Below are 20,061 nucleotides of genomic sequence, written 5' to 3'. Positions count from 1 at the left end.
TTACAAATGATTAAAAACATTTATTAAAGGAGAACTAACATTAAGTCTGTTAGTATTGAGTAGTGAAATATCAAAAGTCAGTTGTTTTAATATATCATAAAATCATAAAAAAAGATTTAAGTAGTTTCGTCATATATTAAAAGTCCTGTATATAATAATTTGCAATCGTAATAAATGTTGGGTGTTTCAATTTAAATGCCCAAAAATTCTTATTTTGTTCGATGTGGCCACAATGGAAATTTTATAAAAAACGCTTATTTTGAGGCGCTCTTACACTGGAATAAGTTGGGCATCCCATTATCCCTGCTTAACAGGATCATTTCTGTAGTCAGTCTTCATTTACTTTCTTTGCAAATCGAAAGTATTAGCACCCGCGATGAGGAATCGTTTTATCTGACAGCGTGAGGTTTATGGACTTCATTTCTAATTTTGTCTTGTGGCATATTAGAAATGATGTTTCTTCGATGATCGCTCGGTTACAACGGATAAAACGACTTCTGACTGGTGATTCCAAGGTTTTATACAAATAATCATAATTCAATTGTAAATATTATAGATATCAATCCGCCAGGACCCAGAAATGATAATTGATTTGGACTTTGCTTTATAAAATGTGCATAATAAATTTATAAAATGTGATTTTAAGAAAGTGTTGGTCACTCCACTATATTTTTATCCTTTCCCTCTCACTAGTTTTCTTTCATACTACACTCCACGCACCAGTTTTTATTAAACCTACATTAATTAAATATTTTGGTAATAATGCATGCAGAATTGAGCATTTTCGGTGTTAAATGAGAAATATAATCCTAATTTCAATGTAAAGAAATGTACGCCTACAGATTCGTTTATTTTCTATGCGCAACCGACTCGGCATATAATTTATATATGATCCGTATATATTTGGTATCAAAGCATGTACTTAGTATATACATAAGTATGTATGCACATAAAGGTTGTCAAAAAAGTCTTGCGGTATTTTCGCTAGTTGGCGCTGAAAGCGCGTAGTTCTAGTTTTATTCGTCGCATCGGGTCATGCTATACCTTTTTGGAAAGCTAATTTCACGCGCTAACAAGTGTTTGATTGATTGTCGTTTCTTTTAAGTCGTTCGTAAACATGGAGCAAAATAAAGAGAAAATACGGCATATTTTACAGTACTACTACGATAAAGGCAAAAATGCATCTCAAGCCGCCAATAAAATTTGTGCAGTTTATGGACCCGATACAGTTTCCATTTCCACCGCACAACGATGGTTTCAACGTTTCGTTCTGGTGTAGAGGTGGTCGAAGATGCGCCAGGCTCCGGAAGGCCTGTCGTCGAAAATTGCGATAAAATCGCTGAATTGGTCGAAAGAGACCGGCATAGTAGCAGCCGTAGCATCGGTCAAGAGCTGGGCATGAGTCATCAAAAATTCATTTCAATTTCAATAAAAAAAAATTCAATAAAAATACCGCAAGACTTTTTTGACAACCCATTATATTAAAATTTACCTACATACATATGTATTTCATGAAGAATCCATAAAATCATTAAAAATATGTAATAGAGTAAAGTTTGTATTATTACCCAAATAATTAATATAAGTTTAAGGTTATTAGTTTTAAATAAGTTTAAAAGTTTTGATATCATCTTAAAAGATCTAGCGGTCCCACATGTGCTCATATATAATTATGTGTGCATGTAAACAAATGTGACAGACCATACGCATAATGTTTGTAAATTTGTCAACATGCAACATATTTATGTATGAAAATATGTACACTCAATGGTTGAAGTGCTGAACACATAGAGCGAGTTAATACTTTAACCTTTAACCACAACCTTATCTTTCAGTAAACATTAAAGAAAAATCATCAAAACAACTTTATCTTAGAATAATAGAAGCGCACTATCAGTACAACAAACAATAACAACCCAAATAGTTATTTACTAGTAAACAACTAGCATCTCAATAGTATGAGCAGCGATAAGCATAGCCTATATAAGCAACTGAAACAATAGCCTCGAGGTCACTTTATCATTATCGACTGCCGAGTAACAAGTTCTGTACTTAAGTACATGTGTATACTGTGAATTATTAAACGAATAAAGGATCAGTCAGTACCAATCTCATTGGTTGACTTAAAATTATATTTATTTTATTCATAACGAGTAAATAAATTAACTGGCGCCCAACGTGGGGCAGCAACAAAAAAGGATCATCAATAATATCCTTAGTCAGTCGGCCTGAAAGGGAAGAACCTAGTCCCTGAAAACAAAAAAAGGATTCATTTAAACCATCCAAGAAGTTTACCAGTGCATCATCCCACACAACGTCAATCAAAAGGGATTCACATAAAAGTCCTAATACGACAACAAATTGAAAGTAAAGGATCAATATACCATCCTTAGCAAACAACACGCTTTCATAGAAAGAATACCATATCAAGCAGCGCTCTAAGAATACAACTGGAGACCGATTTTTAGTAAAATAAATCAACAAATAAACCAGCAAGATGACAGAACAAGCAAATTTAATTGCATTAACCCACGTAGTCGCCGATTACAATTAGGAAAAAGTGCAACCATTCCACAACGAACAGAACAAATATGTTCTTACACCAGACCAGAAGAAGTGGATCTGAATATGTTTAAAACACTAACACAATTTAATGGTGATTACAACGAATACAGGAATTGGAGGAAAGTAGCAACCACATTAATACAAGACATACGACAATTCGAAGGACATAATATATTTGCCCAAGCATTAATAATGATCAGAGGAAAAATTACTGGCAAAGCAGCACAGATCCTGATCAACCACAACGTAAAGAGAAACTTCCAAGACATCATCGATAGGCTAGACGATTCCTATGCCGACAAACGACCAATATACGTTCTGGAGGAAGATATAATGAAAATACAACAAAAAGAACTACCACTGCATTTATATTATGACAATCTGAACCAAGCATTGAATGTAGTGCTATCCAAGATTGAGATGACAAACAAGGAAGAACGAATAGTCCAAGTATTGACACAAGAAATCCAAGCTAAAGCAATCAGAACATTCGTCACTGGACTGAGAAGTGTAGCTCTCAAGAATGCCCTCTATGCACGAGCCTGCACAACATTAGCAGATGCCTACAGTATCGCCCGTACAATGCAACATGATTCACGCCATCAGAACATCGAGTACATTCCACGATACAACCATCATCAGAATCATAATTTCAGCAATAATCATCAGAGTAATTATTCTTATCAACAACAACCCCCAATTGAACCAATGGATATCGATTCATCTACCATATTCCGTAGACCAACGAGACAAGGTTACAACAAGAATCAGCAACAACCACCACGAAATCCGCAGCCTCGACAGAATTATCAAAATCCATTTAAGAAGGTAGCAGGTGCATTGGGATACAAACGAGTACGAGATAATACAAGTCATGCTAATATACAACCGAAGAATCAACGGATCAACCAAATTACACACGATCAACAATCAAATACAGAATACGAACAGGAAGAATATTTTTTATTCTAAGGCATGGGTTACCAACGCTTGTAAGGACCACAGAAGAAGGTAACTCAGTGTATATTTTAATTGATAGTGGTGCAGAAGAAAATTATGTTAATCCAAAATTCCCTCACGCAAAAAGGATAGAAGTAGAAGGTAAAAAACAAGCCGCTACCTTACACGGTAAATCATTAATTAAATATAAAAAGAAAGTGAATATAATAGGATTCAGTATGGAATTTTTAGAACTCGATACCTTACAAGATTTGGATTTCTTGATAAGAATTAAAGGTTTAAAGTAAATGAAAGCAATGATAGATACCGAAAGAAATGTATTAATTGAGAAAAAGAATAAATTAACAAGAATAAATCGTATGATAGGAGAAGAAATAAATAAAAAAGAAATGAGTAGAGTAAAACATTACCGTACGTAACTACAGTAGAGGCAGAAATCAGAACAGAAACAAATAATCCTATTTGGGTCAGAAAGTATCCATACCCCCAAGCGAATAGAGCATTTGTAGAAACTGAAATAAAGGAATTATTAGATAATGAAATAATACAGCCAAGCAAAAGCCCGTACAATTCACCCATATGAACAGTTTCGAAAAAAGGGAATGACGAGCAAGGCAACCCTAAAAGACGCATGGTTATTGACTTCCAGAAGTTAAATGCGCAAACAATCGCTGATAGATATCCCATTCCGGACATCACCATGATGCTCCAAAATTTAGGAGACGCACAGTACTTCACGACGTTAGATTTGGAATCAGGATTTCATCAAATTAAAATAAAAAAAGAAGACAGGGAAAAAACAGCATTTTCAATAAATAATGCCAAATATGAATTTCTACGACTACCATTTGGACTGAAAAACGCACCGTATATATATTCAGCTAACCCTGAACAACATATGAAAGATATCACCAATATATTACACACTTTACACGCAGCCAATATGAAAATCTCGGATGAAAAGTCAAAATTTTTTCAAAGACAGACAGAATTTTTAGGACATATAATTAAAAACGGTAGAATTACAGTAGATCCAGGAAAAATAGAAGCTATAGATAGGTACAAAATCCCTACAAATTTGAAAGACTTAAGATCTTTCTTGGGAATGACCTCATATTATAGAAAATTTATAAAAGGATTTGCATCCATAACGAAACCATTAACACTCTACCTACGGGGAGAGAATGGTAATATTTCAAAGAATAAAAGTAGCTCAGTACATGTAAAATTAGATGACGAAGCATTTAAAGCAGTTGAAACACTAAAAAATAAACTAAAAGAACAAATAGAATTATTCCAACCAGATTTTGGAAAAGGATTTGATTTGACTACAGACGCAAGCAATCATGCGATTGGAGCTGTATTGTCACAAGGCAAGAAACCTATAGCATTCATTTCACGTACATTAACGCGAACTGAACAGAATTACTCAACAAACGAAAAAGAAATGTTAGCAATCGTTTGGGCACTGAAGAAACTTAGAATTATCTGTATGGTCTCACTAGTAATACTACTATTTACACCGATCATCAATCCCTAATTTTTTCAATATCAGAGGACAACCCAAATTCAAAACTAAAACGATGGAAAAATTTTATAGAAGAATACGGAGCAAAAATTACATATATTAAAGGAGATTTAAATGTAGTAGCCGACGCACTCAGCCGTCAAGAAAACGTAACAACGAATGACTCAATACACTCGCAGGAATCATCCTCGTCAATCAGAATTAAAGATGTCAGCGCTCCACTGAACCAATTTAAAACACAAATTGTGATAAAAAAATGTGAACAAAATGCATTAGAAAGAGCAACAATTTTTGCAAACCACGAGAGATTTTATGTTAATTACATCACATCACAAGACTTGATAGATACACTAACGAAAATTATCAAACCCAATATCACGACCGCATTTCACACTACACTAGAAACCTGGTATGAAATTCATGATATTATAAACTCTTCATTTAATATAGAGAAAAAGGTTTTTTGTCAAAATCTATTAAAGGACATTACGAGTGAAGAGGATAGAGAAAATATAATTAAACATACGCATGAAAGAGCACATAGAAACGCAAAAAATAATACATTAGAGATACTAGAAACTTGCTATTGGCCAAATATAAAAAATGATGTAATCCGACTAACTAGAAATTGTAGCATTTGTAAAGAGAACAAATACGAACGCCACCCGACAAAACAAGTTTATGCAAAAACACCCATACCTGAAGGTATAGGCACACAAATACAAATGGACATATTTGAAATCGATAAAACAATGTATCTCTCATGTATAGATAGATTCTCAAAATACGCATATATGAGAAAATTAAACGACAAAAGAGAATTCTACAAAATATTAGAGGAAGTACTCATACAAATATTCCCATTTTGTAATAAACTAATGACTGATAAAGAGACTACATATATTTAATAGCATAGCAGCAAAAGCTCTATTCCAACGGCTATATATTGAACATTCAATGACCGCAGCAAACCATTCAACATCGAACGCTCAAGTTGAACGGCTGCATTCAACCATTCTGGAAATTACTAGAATGCGCATTAAACAAAATGAATCAACTGCGACTGAAGAACTATTCAACGCAATCAAGGAATACAATAGGACAATACATTCCGTCACAAAAAGGAAACCTATCGAATTATTTTTTGAAAGGAGCAAGACTGAAGGAATAAAAGAACTGATCGAAAATAAGCAGGAGTATATGCTATCATACCACAATAAAAAACGAACACAAAAGGAATATAAAACAGGACAAACAGTTTATGTGAAACAAAACCGACGAAATAAAACAAATCCACGCTATTTGAAGAAAACCGTACAAGAGAATCGTGAGGACACAATTTTAACAACGGAGGGGAAGATCGTACACAAGGACAACCTCAGAAACAATGATGATGATGAAATAACCGACTTACAAGATCGCAAGTACGTGTTAACCGAGACTGACCCATCATTTTTGTATCAAGAACATGAGTACCTATTCCATATGACGAACTTAAGCAAAATACTTAAACCATACTACAAAATCGCCGAACATAAAGGAGAGATGCCTAGTGAAGACGCAACAGAAACAGCATTGTTCAACAGAATAGAAATCCTCAGAAAACAACTACTGAATAATGGACGAGCCAGACGCTCAAGATCTCTTGATTTCTTAGGATCGATTTTGAAATTTATCACAGGAGTCCCAGACCACGTCGACCTGATTGAAATTAAAACAATACTCAACGACATAATTGAAAATAATAACAAACAAAGACAAATTAATTCCAACTTTGAAATAATGATGAAAACATTTAATATTAAGACAATTAAACAAAAAGTTGTATTGCAGGAATTATACAAGGAGTTATTTGACTTAACTATGACAATTAATTTCGCGAACAACAGAAATTTTTATTCAGCAGCAATAAATACGGACGAGATTGAAAGGATATTAGGAAAGGGACAAACTAGTATACCGGTTATTGACATACTCGAATATGCAGACACGCATGTAGGTAGATTAGACGACACTTTCATTGTAATTTATAAATATCCAGTCATTGAAAAGAAATGCACAACATACAAAGTTACTCCATTATCCTATCATCAAGGCATTTTGGATATGAATAAAATCGTAAGTAAATGTGGAGATAAAATAATATTAGCATCTAAATGTAAAAGTAATTTAAGTAAATATATTTGTAAACAAGAACCTAATGACAATTGTACAATACCAATGATCAAAGGTTACGAAGCCCATTGTAATGTTATCCAAGAAAATAACGCACCTATTATAGATTTAGGACATGGTAATGTCGTATTACAAGGAAAACATATTTTAAACGGAAAATCAATTGAAGGATCGAATTTAATACAATTTAATGAAACAATTATTATTGACTCAGAAGTATTCCACAACCAGGAACAAGAAATTAAAGATTATATTATAGCTAATGGGAACGAAAGAATTCACATTCTTGAAATATTGAAATCAGAAAACGAATATCAATTTGACAACATTAAAAAATTAAACAAATTTTAATACCATTTGAAGAACACCCAATCAAGAATATGTTCATAACTATAGGAGTACTTGTAGTCCTAGGATTAAGTATATTTGTAATATTCAAACTATATATAATTTATCAAACAACTGCATATCTAAGAAATTACAACGCTACCATAGAACGTGTAGGAATGACTCATCTACTCAAGACTCAAGTATAGATCAGGAGATCTATTCTTCACAAGAGAGGGGAGAGTTAATACTTTAACCTTTAACCACAACCTTATCTTTCAGTAAACATTAAAGAAAAATCATCAAAACAACTTTATCTTAGAACAATAGAAGCCAAGAATGATAGAATACAAGATTACGACAACCGCCATTATGAAACGTCATAGTTACGTGTTGAGAAGAAGAAGAGTGAAAAACTGTCAAATGGCTTGCAAATTGTAAACAGAAAAGTAAACACTTTTGTAAATTCGCAAAATATTATTAATTCTTTCGATTTTAATAAAAAGTTTTAGTGAAGCGATTGAATATTGTTGAGTGAAAAGATTTGAATCATTTCTAAAGAAATATATCGGCCTATTGATAAAAAAATTGTCTATTAAGTTGTGATTCAAATGGAGAAGACGTTTCTTGTGTTGTATATAAATATATACATATATTATAAGTTCAGATGTATCAGATGTATGAAATTATGATAAAAGAATTGTGAAATTATTAATTTAGTTTTAAATATATCATTTCTTTTGCAAAATAACACCAATTTTTTGGCTACTTTTAAATCGGCCGGAAAACTGAAAAAACTCGTTTTCGATCCTTTAATTGTATAATAATTATTACAACAAGCCACTGCACATTTCATTTTAAAAAATTAATATATTTATGCTTAGAAATTTAAATAAATACAACAGTACACTTACACTGGTTTTCTTCATTTGAACAATTTCTACACATGCTACTCTATTTATTGTGGATGTGCCTAAAACTAATTATATACATATTTTCTCTCAACAATATTCTAAACATTCCACTGAAATTTTTCCTGCAAATACGAATGAATTAATATTATTTTGGGAATTTCAAAAAGTGTTTACTTTTCTGTTTACAATTTGTATGCATTTCTATGCTTGTTCGTCTCAACGCATAAGTGTGACGTCACGAAATTGTTGCACAATGTATTTGTTTTTGTAAGAATTGTCAAGAGCTAAACCGAAAAAAACTAACTGTAAACTAGTGTCGTAATCTTGTATTCTATCATTCTTGATAGAAGCGCACTATCAGTACAACAAACAATAACAACCCAAATAGTTATTTACTAGTAAACAACTAGCATCTCAATAGTATGAGCAGCGATAAGCATAGCCTATATAAGCAACTGGAACAATAGCCTCGAGGTCACTTTATCATTATCGACTGCCGATTTGACAGATTTTGTTTGCAGTCTGTCGCGCAAAAACAACAATACTTCCCTTATTACTACATTTAACATGGATCTATCAGTCCAACATGCTACAGAGATTCATGTCTCTCAAACACCCATTGGTGATATGTGTGCTTCACATGTTAAATTAGAAGATGGAAGTGAATTGATTATGATTGTTGTGTACATTTCATCCAATAAAAAAATAAATGATATTATTTCATTTTGACATGAGCGGTTATTTCCATACAGTCGCATTTCAATAATTTTTGAAACAGATAAAGACAAACTACCATTGATTTTGGCTGGGGATTTCAATGTTAATTTTGCAAAAAATGAATCAATGCTATTAATATCGTTCCTCCGAGAAGAATTTCAGTTGGAAATAAACAAAAATCCGACAGAATGTGCTACAAGATATGGAACAACAATAGATGCTGTATTTATTAGATATCTTGATAATGTGATGTCTAATACTTTTGTAACATACTTCAGTTATCATCGACCAATTGTCACAGTAATATCGTCAGAGGCAACTTCGAATGTAACTGTTACGGAAGTCGCTGATGAAAATAATTGAGTTTACGTGATTTTAAACAAATATTTGGATACAATTTTTTATATAAAGAAAATAAATGTTTATTGAATAATCTATCTGTCATCATTTTCTGGAAAAAATTCATAATATTATATTCTATCAATGTGTACCATATTTAGTTCCTGTCATAATCTGTACTTTTTAACCTATTACTTGTATAAAATAATTTCGATGTTTCACATCTGCCAGCTGTCAACTGACAGCTCACTCTTTTTATTTTATTGAATGATTTGTCACTACACTTTTCGTGTTTTTGTAGCATAGTATATTTCTTATTAGTTTACACTTTTATATATGTATATATCTATTTTCATAAATTTTTTATTACATATCATCTATGAAAATTCCATAAAGCCTTACTTAAAAGGCCGAATATCATGAAAAGTATCAATGATAGCTCTCGGATCTTTTTTGTAGCAAAAAAAAATTTCCTACAACGATTACGAGATTTGTATTTGTATGGGATTTTAGGGGAAAAATTAGGTTTAGAGCCCCGAACTACCTCGGCGGTGTGAGTTTCAACTTTCGCAATGGGCACTTTAGTAGAGTGTTCAATTCGAGGAATAGCTGTGTTAAGTCAAAGCGATGCCATAAAATGCATCTGAGCTATAGAAATTTAAAGATAAAAAATCACAATCTTTATGTATTTTCCATGGAAAATTTTTACATGCCTTGGTCCAGTCCTTAATGTGAATATTAAGGGCTAAAATTTTCAGGGAATTTTTTTGGGTATTTCCAAGGAAATTTCATTAGGGAATTGAATAAAATGAATAGTTCAAAAAAAAAACACCCTAATACATATGTAAGTGTGTGTTTTTTTGTATTAACAAAGTTTCGTTTTTTCCGTTTTTAAATTTGTTTATTTTTCTCAGCTCCAAAATTGTTTTTGTTATTTTGGTTACTGGTCACTGCCAAATAATTTATTTATTATTTAATTTTTTGTTAATCACGATGCTTGATTTTACTTATTTTTGTTTTGTATTTCTCCGTGTCTTTCTTTGCGACTCGAAGGACCAATGTTTGAGTAGGTGCCCAATTCACTTCACGTTTGTGACACTTACCACTTTCACTTCTTTCATCTTTTTTTTTTAATAAAAAGTCCGGTGTTATGTTATAAAGGTAGTTCAAATTTAATTCTAATCAAATTATAGTTTCGGTTTTATATATACGATTCAAATTAAATTGTATTAAATATTCTGATAACTACGGCAGGCGGTGATGAAAAAAACGAGGATCGCAACACAGCGACCAGGGATAATGGGATGCCCAACTTATTCCAGTGTGAGAGCGTCTCAAAATAAGCGTTTTTTATAACATTTTCCATTGGGGCCAGATCGAACAAAATAAGAATTTTTGGGCATTTAAATTGAAATGCCCAATTGCACTTTCCACACCACCCAGGAGGTATGCAAAATGGCGCGTTACCGAAGTTAGTTTTGGGTGCTCGGTTCCCCTTTAGACCTATATCACCCATTAATAAATTTATTTACATAAATCAACAAAACGATAACAATTCATTAGTGTATAACGAAAAAAAACAAAACGACAAAATTATACATATAACGATTAAAACAAAACAATAACAATTCATATAAAAAAAATATAAAAAAAATATAAAAAAAATATCACAGTGATATAATTATTTACATATATACAAATGCCTACATTTGGGAAACAGCCAAATTCTAAAATCAAAATTCTGAAGTCAAAATTCCGGAATCAACATTCTGGGTCGACAAAATTCTGGAAATCGGAATTCCGCAATTCCTTTGCTTTTTTGGCTGCATTTCTAAATTCTGGTTTTTCATAATTCCGGAATTTACGTTTTCCAGAATTAATTCTGGAAATTTTTTTCCCAAAATTTGAGCCAAATCGTGTATCTTATATAAATTTGCTTATACATACATAATAATATAACATAAACAAAACATAACCTCCAAAATGATTCCAAAATTCAAACATGTTTATCGGAAAGACAAAAAACAACATTATTAACAAATAAAGACCAAATATATTCATTTCTTTTTTTTCGTATAACATGTTCACAGCCATTGAATTGTGTGACAATACGCACGGTACATTTGTTTTTAATTCGTTCAGAACAAGTCCAGATAAATGTTTTCTTATTTTTTCGTTCCAAATACATAGAAGAAGTAGCCGTCGACGTTTAACATGTCTTTTCCTTTATTAGACTTCACCACAGTTATATTTTCCATCATTTCACAAAAATATTTAGCACGTTTTTATTAATGAAATTGCAGTAACACATTGCTTAGTCAGTACATATATGTATGTATATGTAGGTACATAGTAAACTAAATCATTATGGTAGTACAAAAAAGTAAATGAAGAACAACAAACAAAGCAATAACAATAACAAATACAATCATGGTAGTACAAAAAAGTAAATGAACAACAACAAACAAAGGAATAACAATAACAAATACAATCATGCAATTGTAAAAAACTAGGCAATAAAACATATGATTACAGAATGGCAAAATTCTGTAATTAATGATTAAGTGCGCACTTTTTTTGTTATCAACACGCATTTTTAATCACTAATTACAGAATTTTGCCATTCAGAATTTTGCAATTCAGAATTTTGCAATTTAGAATTTCGTTATCCAGAACTTTGAATTCCAGAATATTGACTTCCATAACTTTGATTCCCGGTGTTCCGACTTCCGGAATTATGAATGCAGAATTTCCAAAAAAGCAGAATTTTGACCCCAACCCCCTACATTTACATCCCAAATTCTAATTTTCCTTAAAAAAAATTGCTTTCTTATTTTAGAGCCTCTTTATCCTAACTGTTTACAAAATTTTTACTTTTTTATTTTCTATCGTAAGTTTAAGTTCGCTTATTGTAACCACTAAAAAATAAAAAAAAATTGCTGTTTTCGGCATTTTATCTGTAAAATAAATAAAAAAGTATTAAATAAATGCAAGTTTATTTAATAAAAGTTAAAATGGACTCACATCTTTCAACTTACGTGCTGTTTCGCCTTCGTTATTCTTCGAACTAATGGCCGTTACAAATGGATAAAAAAAATTAAAAATGTCTCCATTCGAATAATAATTTGGCGGGATTTTAATCTGGTCGTCCCTCTTTTCCAATTGCTAAACGTCAAAACCTCTCCAATCCAGTCAACTGTCAAAGTTTAGGTGGTTTTGACGTTTAGCAATTGTTCTCTCACTTCCAGTGAGAGAGGAGTTGGACCAGAGATAAAGAGATCTTTAACTCCTCTCTCACTGGAAGTGAGAGATCAATTGCTAAACGTCAAAACCTACTGAACTTTGACAGCTAATCGAGTTCAGTAGGTTTTGACGTTTAGCAATTGGAAACGAGCGATGGCCAGATTGAAATCTTACCAAAAAAATATGTAAACGGACGGATTAGTTGCATCGTTCAAGACCACTTATAAAAATGAAAATTAAATGAATTTGTGAAATTTAAAGGTATTTGATGAAAGGTTTCGTAATTTAAAGCATCATAGTATATTTTCAATGGAAAATGATTAAAAACATTTAATGATTGAGAGCTAACAAGCTTAAATCCTATTATTGGGTATTGAAAGGACGAAAGTCAGTTGTTATAATATTCTTTAAAAAGATTTAAATAGTTTCTACATATAATAAACAACAACTATATAGTAGTTTTTATTCGTATTAAATGTTGGGTGTTTCAATTTAAATGCCCACAAATAATTATTTTTTTCAATCTGGCCATAATGGAAAATGTTATAAAAAACGCTAATTTTGGGGCGCTCTCACACTGGAATAAGTTAAACAACCCTTTATTCCTGAGTTGGACATTTCTTTATCTCTGACAGCGACGTGCAAACTTCGAGAGTGCAGACCAGAGATAAAGAGATCTTTAACTGCTCTCTCACTGGAAGTGAGAGAGCAATTGCTAAACTTCAAAACCACCTAAACTTTGACAGTTCATCGAGTTCAGGAGGTTTTGACGTTTAGCAATTGGAAACGAGCGATGGCCAGATTGAAATCCCGCCAAATTAATATTCGAATGGAGACATTTTTCATTTTTTTGTCTCCATTTGTAACGGCCATTAGTTCGAAGAATAGCGAAAGCAAAACAGCACATAATTTGGAAGATGTGAGTATATTTTAACTTTTATTAAATAAATTTGCATTTATTTAATACTTTTTTATTTTATTTTACAGATAAAATGCCGAAAACAACCAGCAGTTGGAGGAAATGTGTTGCTGGCTGCAGCGAGGGAGGGAGAATATTCAGTTTTCCGAACAGTGGAACGGATCTCGAACGGTGAGTAAAAAACGCTAAATAGTGCAAAAAGTGTTTGTGACTTTTACTTTCCATGAAATAAGTGTTTCAATTGTGCAAGTAAAATAGATTGGATAATGAAATTGAAATTCCGGGTATTTTTAAGTATGATATGCTGAACAAGTAGATCGCGACAGACTGCAAGCGACATCTGTCAAATATTAAAATGCACACGTTCTTATGGACACAGTTATGTAGTCGTGCAGCTGCCTCAATAACTATGTCTTTAAGAACGTGTATATTTTAATATTTGACAAATGTCGCTTGCAGTCTGTCGCGCTCTACGTATTAAGAGCTTAATTGTCAATTTGTTTCCATTACCGTTAATTAACTAAATAAATTATTTTAAAGTAACGATTTATCTTTGAATATTTATGATATTTATAAAAAAAAATCGTACTTTAAAATATTCATTAAATATGCACTTTTTGCACTATTATTATTATTATACATATTTTATTATTATATATAACATTTCGTATTTTCTTTTAATAGGCGTAAATGTTGGCTCAAACGTTTAGGTGTTTTTGAAGATCAAAATGAAAAAAACACCTAAACATATTTTTGCGTGTGAGCGGCATTTTTCTGAAGAAATGCGTAACGCAAAAAAATTGCGTCCGAGAGCCGTTCCGGATATAAATTTAATTATTGAGCCAATGTTTAACGCCCCAAATTCTTTTTTTGAAAACCCTATTGAAATGGGCGTTGAAGATTTTTTTCCCCAAATGGAAGAATCTGCCTCAAATGCAAACGGTGCATCGAGGCAGCTGCTTCCGCTTTTAGAAAGGGAAGACCGCGGGAATATTTTAGAGCCTCTGCCACTTCTTGATTAGGAACTACTAAATAGTAATGAAAAAGCCGCGCAAACATGTAGGGGTCTGACAGCAGGGACAGATAGGAAAAAAAATTGAGGGAAGAGAATAGGATTTTAAAAATAAAATTAGATGAAAAAGAACAGGAGAATAGGAGTTTAAAAGCTCAGTTGGTCCAAATGGCAACTGAATTAGAAAGATGTAGGGAAATGTTAAGAAGTAGTTCATTTAGGGAAAAGTCAGATCCTCTTGAGATAGTTTGCAGCAAAGTTCCTCCTCAATTAGGTGCTTGTATTAGAAGTAGTTTTGTTAATAGTAATCGCCAAAGTCAAGGTCGGCGATATGATAGTTTTCTTAAAACTTTAGCTTTGGGTGTATTTTTTTGTCGCCAATCGCTTACCGCTACCTAAAGCACCAACTTAGTTTTCCCTCGGAAATTACGTTACATAATTTTGTCGCAGATTGGCCTCGTTTCCCAGGTTGCACCCAAAGCAGTATAAAGTCTTTACAAATTAGGAGTAAGGGATTTTCTTTCGAACAAAAGTTCATATCAGTTTCTTGTGATGAAATGTCACTGAAATGTCATTTGCAGTATGATAGGAAATTTGATAGGGTGATAGGTGTTGAAGATTATGGTGATGAAAATCGTACATCTAGAATAGCCACAACTGCAATGACCATAATGGTGCAAGGTATAGGTGGGGAACCTTGGTCCCACCCGTTAGCTTATTTCTTTATTAGAGGCTCATGTAAAGGGGATGTCCTCAAGAAATATATTCTTGAAGCCATTACCCAACCTTCAAAATATAGGGCTAGTTCCTTGCCATTTTGTTTGTGACCAGGGTACCAATTTTCAAAATTTAGCCAATTTGTTAGGTGTTTCAATGCCACGGCCTTTTTTCAATGTTAATGGTAAGGAATTATGTTTTTTTTACGATAGCCCCCATTTATTAAAATGTAGTCGAAACTGCTTACAAAATATGAAAAATAAAGTCGATTTTAAAAATAGTCGCGTATGTTGGTCAGATATAGTCCATTTTTATAAACAGGACTCTAAGTCGAGTTATCGGTGTGCGCATAAATTAACCGATGCTCATATATACCCCAATACATTTCAAAAATGAAAGTTAAATTCGCGTCTCAAGTGTTAAGTAATACGGTCGCTTCAGGTATGCTTTCTCTTTACAGCTCGGGAGCCTTAAGCTCAAATAGTATGAGTTTTATTAATACCGCGGATTTCGTTTCTTTTCTTAATAAATTATTCGATATCTTTAATAGTAGTTTCACTGAGGCCATTGTACCCACTAAAAAAGTTTTTATAAGTTCCCCGGAGCAAAACCAGTTTTTAGATGAGGCAGAAAAAGTTTTAAAAACAATTCGGGTCGTAGATGAGTTAGGAAACAACACAACAAATAATTTCAATTTTATTAAGGGGTGGTTAATTAATATTAATAGTTTAAGACGATTGTGGCGATTGCTGTCACACTCAGGATTTCCTTACCTAAAGACAAGACGACTATGTCAGGACAGCTTAGAGCATTTTTTTGGTCACATTAGAAGTAGGGGAGGTACTAGAGTAACACCTTTCATGTTCTCTAGTTTATTTAGGAAGTCGTGGGGTTTACGTTACGTAAATATCGTAACAAAAGGTAACTGTAAGCTGCCTTTAGAACCCGAAGCCACAGTTATATCAGAACATAGCCATAATGTTCTTCTTAATGTGTGCAATGATTCCGTTTTAAGTGACCTTTCTTGGCAGGATTTCCAGGGTTTACCACGGCCCGAACACTCCATTGTTAGATCCATTACTTTAGATAGTAGTTTAAAAATTAACTTTTTAAAGGAAAATGCTTTTAACTATTTTTGCGGCTACCTTTATTTGAAAATTTTTAAAATGCACACATGCCTCCTGCCATTACCTTATTTAGGAGATGAAATTCCTTCTGATGAATTCATTTTCATACACCAAAACCAGATCGATAAATGCAACTTAGTGAAGCCGCCTCAAGAATTTGTTGCATTTATTAATAATTTAGAAACAAAATTTGTTGAGGAATTTGACAGAAATTGTCATAAAATAGGATTAGGAGAAATTCTTTTTACTAAATTAAAAGATATTAGGCCCTTCTTGTGTTGTGAAGACTGTGACCCAAAGGTAGTTATTGCTCTATTTATTAGAATTAGAATTTATTTTGTGACAAAATTTTTAAATAGAGGTTTATCTCTGCCCAATTTTAAGAATAAAATTTTGTGTGTTTCACCATTGTAGTTTTTATCTTCCTTTTTTAGTGGTTGCAATGAGCTAAATATTTAAGGGGGAAGAATTTTGAAAAATTCGGTTTTTTTATTTATATATTTAAAGATTCGCATTAAGAGACATATCCTAAAGTTAGAACGATAAAGAATAGAAAGTTTTTAATTACAAATTAGAATTTGGGGCGTAAATATTGGCATTTGTATATATAGTACGTTTATTTTTATAGTTTTAAGTATCATACTCGTATAGTATTATTATGTGATATCAAGTGATATTGTTTTGTTACTTTTTTATATAATTTTATACTTCCTATAAGAATTGTTATCGTTATGTTTTTTAATTTTTATGTAAATAAATTTTTAATGGGTGATATAGGTCCACCCACAGAGCACCCAAAAGTAACTTCGATAACGCGCCATTTTGCATACTTCATAGGTGGTGTGGAAAATGCGAATTGGGTGTTTTACATATTTAAAATGCCCAAAAAATAGCTTTTTTCTGATCTGGCCACAATGGAAAATGTTATAAAAAACGCTTATTTTGAGGCGCTCATTTGTAGTTTTTATCTTCCTTTTTTAGTGGTTGCAATGAGCTAAATATTTTATACTAAAATAATATTTTTTCTGCATTCTTAAGATTAATAACTCTAAAAAAAATGGATACGATAAAAATATTAATTGTTTTTTGACGACACTTTAAAAATTACCTGAAATTCATGCTTCTAGAGTAGAATACTCCCTTAATACCAAAATAAGGTTTTTAAGCAGACGTTTACGTACGTTTATTTTTATAGTGTGATATTGTTCTTGTTAATTTCTTATACAATATGAATTGTTATCGTTTTGTTTTTTTTTTTCATTTTTTTATGCCAATAAATTTTTAATAAGTGATATAGGCCTACTGACTACCGAGCACCCAAAAATAACTTAACGCGCTCTTTTTCATACCTCTTAGGTGGTGTGGAAAATGCGAATTGGGTGTTTTATATTTAAAATGCCCAAAAAAAAGCTTTTTTCTGATCTGGCCACAATGGAAAATGTTATAAAAAACGCTTATTTTGAGGCGCTCTCACACTGGAATAAGTTTAACATCCCCTTATTCCTGGTGCAGACGAAAAAGAACTGATGTGTAGAGGTGATGACCCTTTTTGTTGGGTGGTACTAAGTGTAGTGTGTGTTTGCGTGTGTATATGTGGGGTGCTCTCGCGTGTGGGTTGTATTGATGTGTGGGTCCTGTTGGTGTGTGGGTTCTGTATGTGTGGTGTATTGGAGTGTTGGAAGTGATGTGACTTCGTGTTCGGCTGTGTTGTTGTAGTGGCTTTAGGAGGAGGCTTATTTCATTTAGCCAGTAATCTTTCTAAAACCAACTAGTTTATTGTTTCTTTTTGGTTTTGCCAACATAGCTGCGTTAGTTATTACATCATTAAATTCTCTTATACTTTGACAATGTCTCTTCCTGTACTTATTTTGTAATCAATATTGATGTGGCTGCTGATATAATTTCTATATTTCAACCAGTTAGCTTTATTAAATGTTAGAAAAAATGTTGGCTCAAATAATGGTTCGTATAACTTTATTAGTACAAGATAATGATCAGATAATAATCCTGTACATGTATCAGCTGTCATAAGCGATCAACAATTTTAGTATGCTCTGGGTATCGGTTATTACGTCACCTCCTTGGGTTCCACAAGAGTATGGTCCGGTCTTGAAACCTTCTGTTAGTCACCGTAAATTTTTCGCAGAATTTTCGAGCATTACCCCTGTCGGCCAGCTTTTCAAGCTCTTCGTACTCACGCATTTTGGCCTCTTTCTTTTTCTGTCTGCAAATGCGTCTCGCTTCAATCTTCAACTCTCGGTGTCTATCCCATCCCGCACGTGTTGTGGTCGATCGCAACGTTGTGACGTAGGCAGTCTGTTTTCTCTTCGCTGCGACACGGCACTCCTCGTCGTACCAGCTGTTCTTCTGCATTTTCCGAAATCCAATGGTTTCAGTTGCAGCTGTACGTAAGGAGTTTGACATGCCGTCCCACAGTTCTCTTATACCGAGTAGTTAACGAGCGCTCTCAGAGAGCAGGAGTGCAAGCCGAGTACAAAATCGTTCGGCCGTCTATTGTGATTGCAGCTTTTCGACGTCGAAACTTCCTTGTGTTTGTTGATGTGCTTTTTCTTCAGAGGCGGGTCGAATCTTGGCTGCAACAAGATCACAATATAATCAATCTGGTTGGTGGCTTTTCGATTCGGAGACAGCTAGGTAGCTTGATTTATTTTCTTTTGCTGGAATCTAGGATTACAGAGAACCCGGCGAAGTCAATCAACCTCAACCCATTTGGGGATGTTTCGTCGTGGAGGCTGAATTTACCGACCATAGTGTCAAAGATACCTTCTTTGCCCACCCTTGCGCCATAGTCGCCAAGCACGATTTTGACATAGTGGCGGAGGCAGCTCTCATAAGCGCGCTCCAAGCGCTCATGGAAGGCTTCTTTGATAACATCGTCCTTCGCTTCCGTCGGGGCGTGGGCGCAAATCAGCGATATGCTGAAGAACCTCGCTTTGATGCGGATTGTGGCTAGACGTTCATTCACCGGAGTGAATGATAGTACTCGGCGACGGAGTCTCTCTCCCACCACGAATCCAACACCAAACTTGCGCTCCTTTATGTGGCCACTGTAGTAAATGTCACAAGGACCTACTCGTCTCTGTCCTTGTGTCGTCCATCGCAGTTCTTGGACGGCGGTGATGTCAGCCTTTATTTTCGCGAGGACATCAACCAGCTGGGCAGCGGCACCTTCCCAATTAAGGGTCCGGTCATTCCAGGTGCATGACCTTATATCGTAGTCCTTATTTCGTTTGCCATGGTCGTCATCAAAAGGGAGAGACCCTCTCATCCGAGGCTTGTTGTTCCTTTTCATTGGGGGTGTTTTTTTACGTGGCGGGTCCCAAACCCAGCGCACAACCCTGCTTAGGGGATGTTTCGCCTTCTCACTTTAGCTCACCTTCGAACGGATGTTCTTAGGCTACCCAGAGGATACTTGGTCAAAGACCGGAAGTCGTGAGCTGCTTGAGTCTTATGTAAAAGAATCGTTTCTGGCCACTCCCAAGTGAATGGCGATCAGA

General features: G+C 33.7%; 1 protein-coding gene and 1 non-coding gene across 2 annotated transcripts in view; one reads left to right on the top strand and one right to left on the bottom strand.

Moving 5' to 3' along the window:
- Window positions 1-20,061, bottom strand: part of LOC126766148 (uncharacterized) — an 897,272-nt gene that overhangs the window by 425,751 nt on the left and 451,460 nt on the right. The gene's annotated exons all lie outside the window — the stretch shown is intronic.
- Window positions 298-506, top strand: LOC126766332 (small nucleolar RNA U3). Its single transcript, XR_007668846.1, has one exon. It is a non-coding gene; the product is annotated as a small nucleolar RNA U3 (small nucleolar RNA).

This window comes from Bactrocera neohumeralis, unplaced genomic scaffold, assembly GCF_024586455.1.
Source record: "Bactrocera neohumeralis isolate Rockhampton unplaced genomic scaffold, APGP_CSIRO_Bneo_wtdbg2-racon-allhic-juicebox.fasta_v2 cluster11, whole genome shotgun sequence".
Taxonomy (NCBI): Eukaryota; Metazoa; Arthropoda; class Insecta; order Diptera; family Tephritidae; genus Bactrocera; species Bactrocera neohumeralis.
Note: the sequence above shows the minus strand (reverse complement) of the source record. Positions and strands in the feature narration are given on the sequence as shown.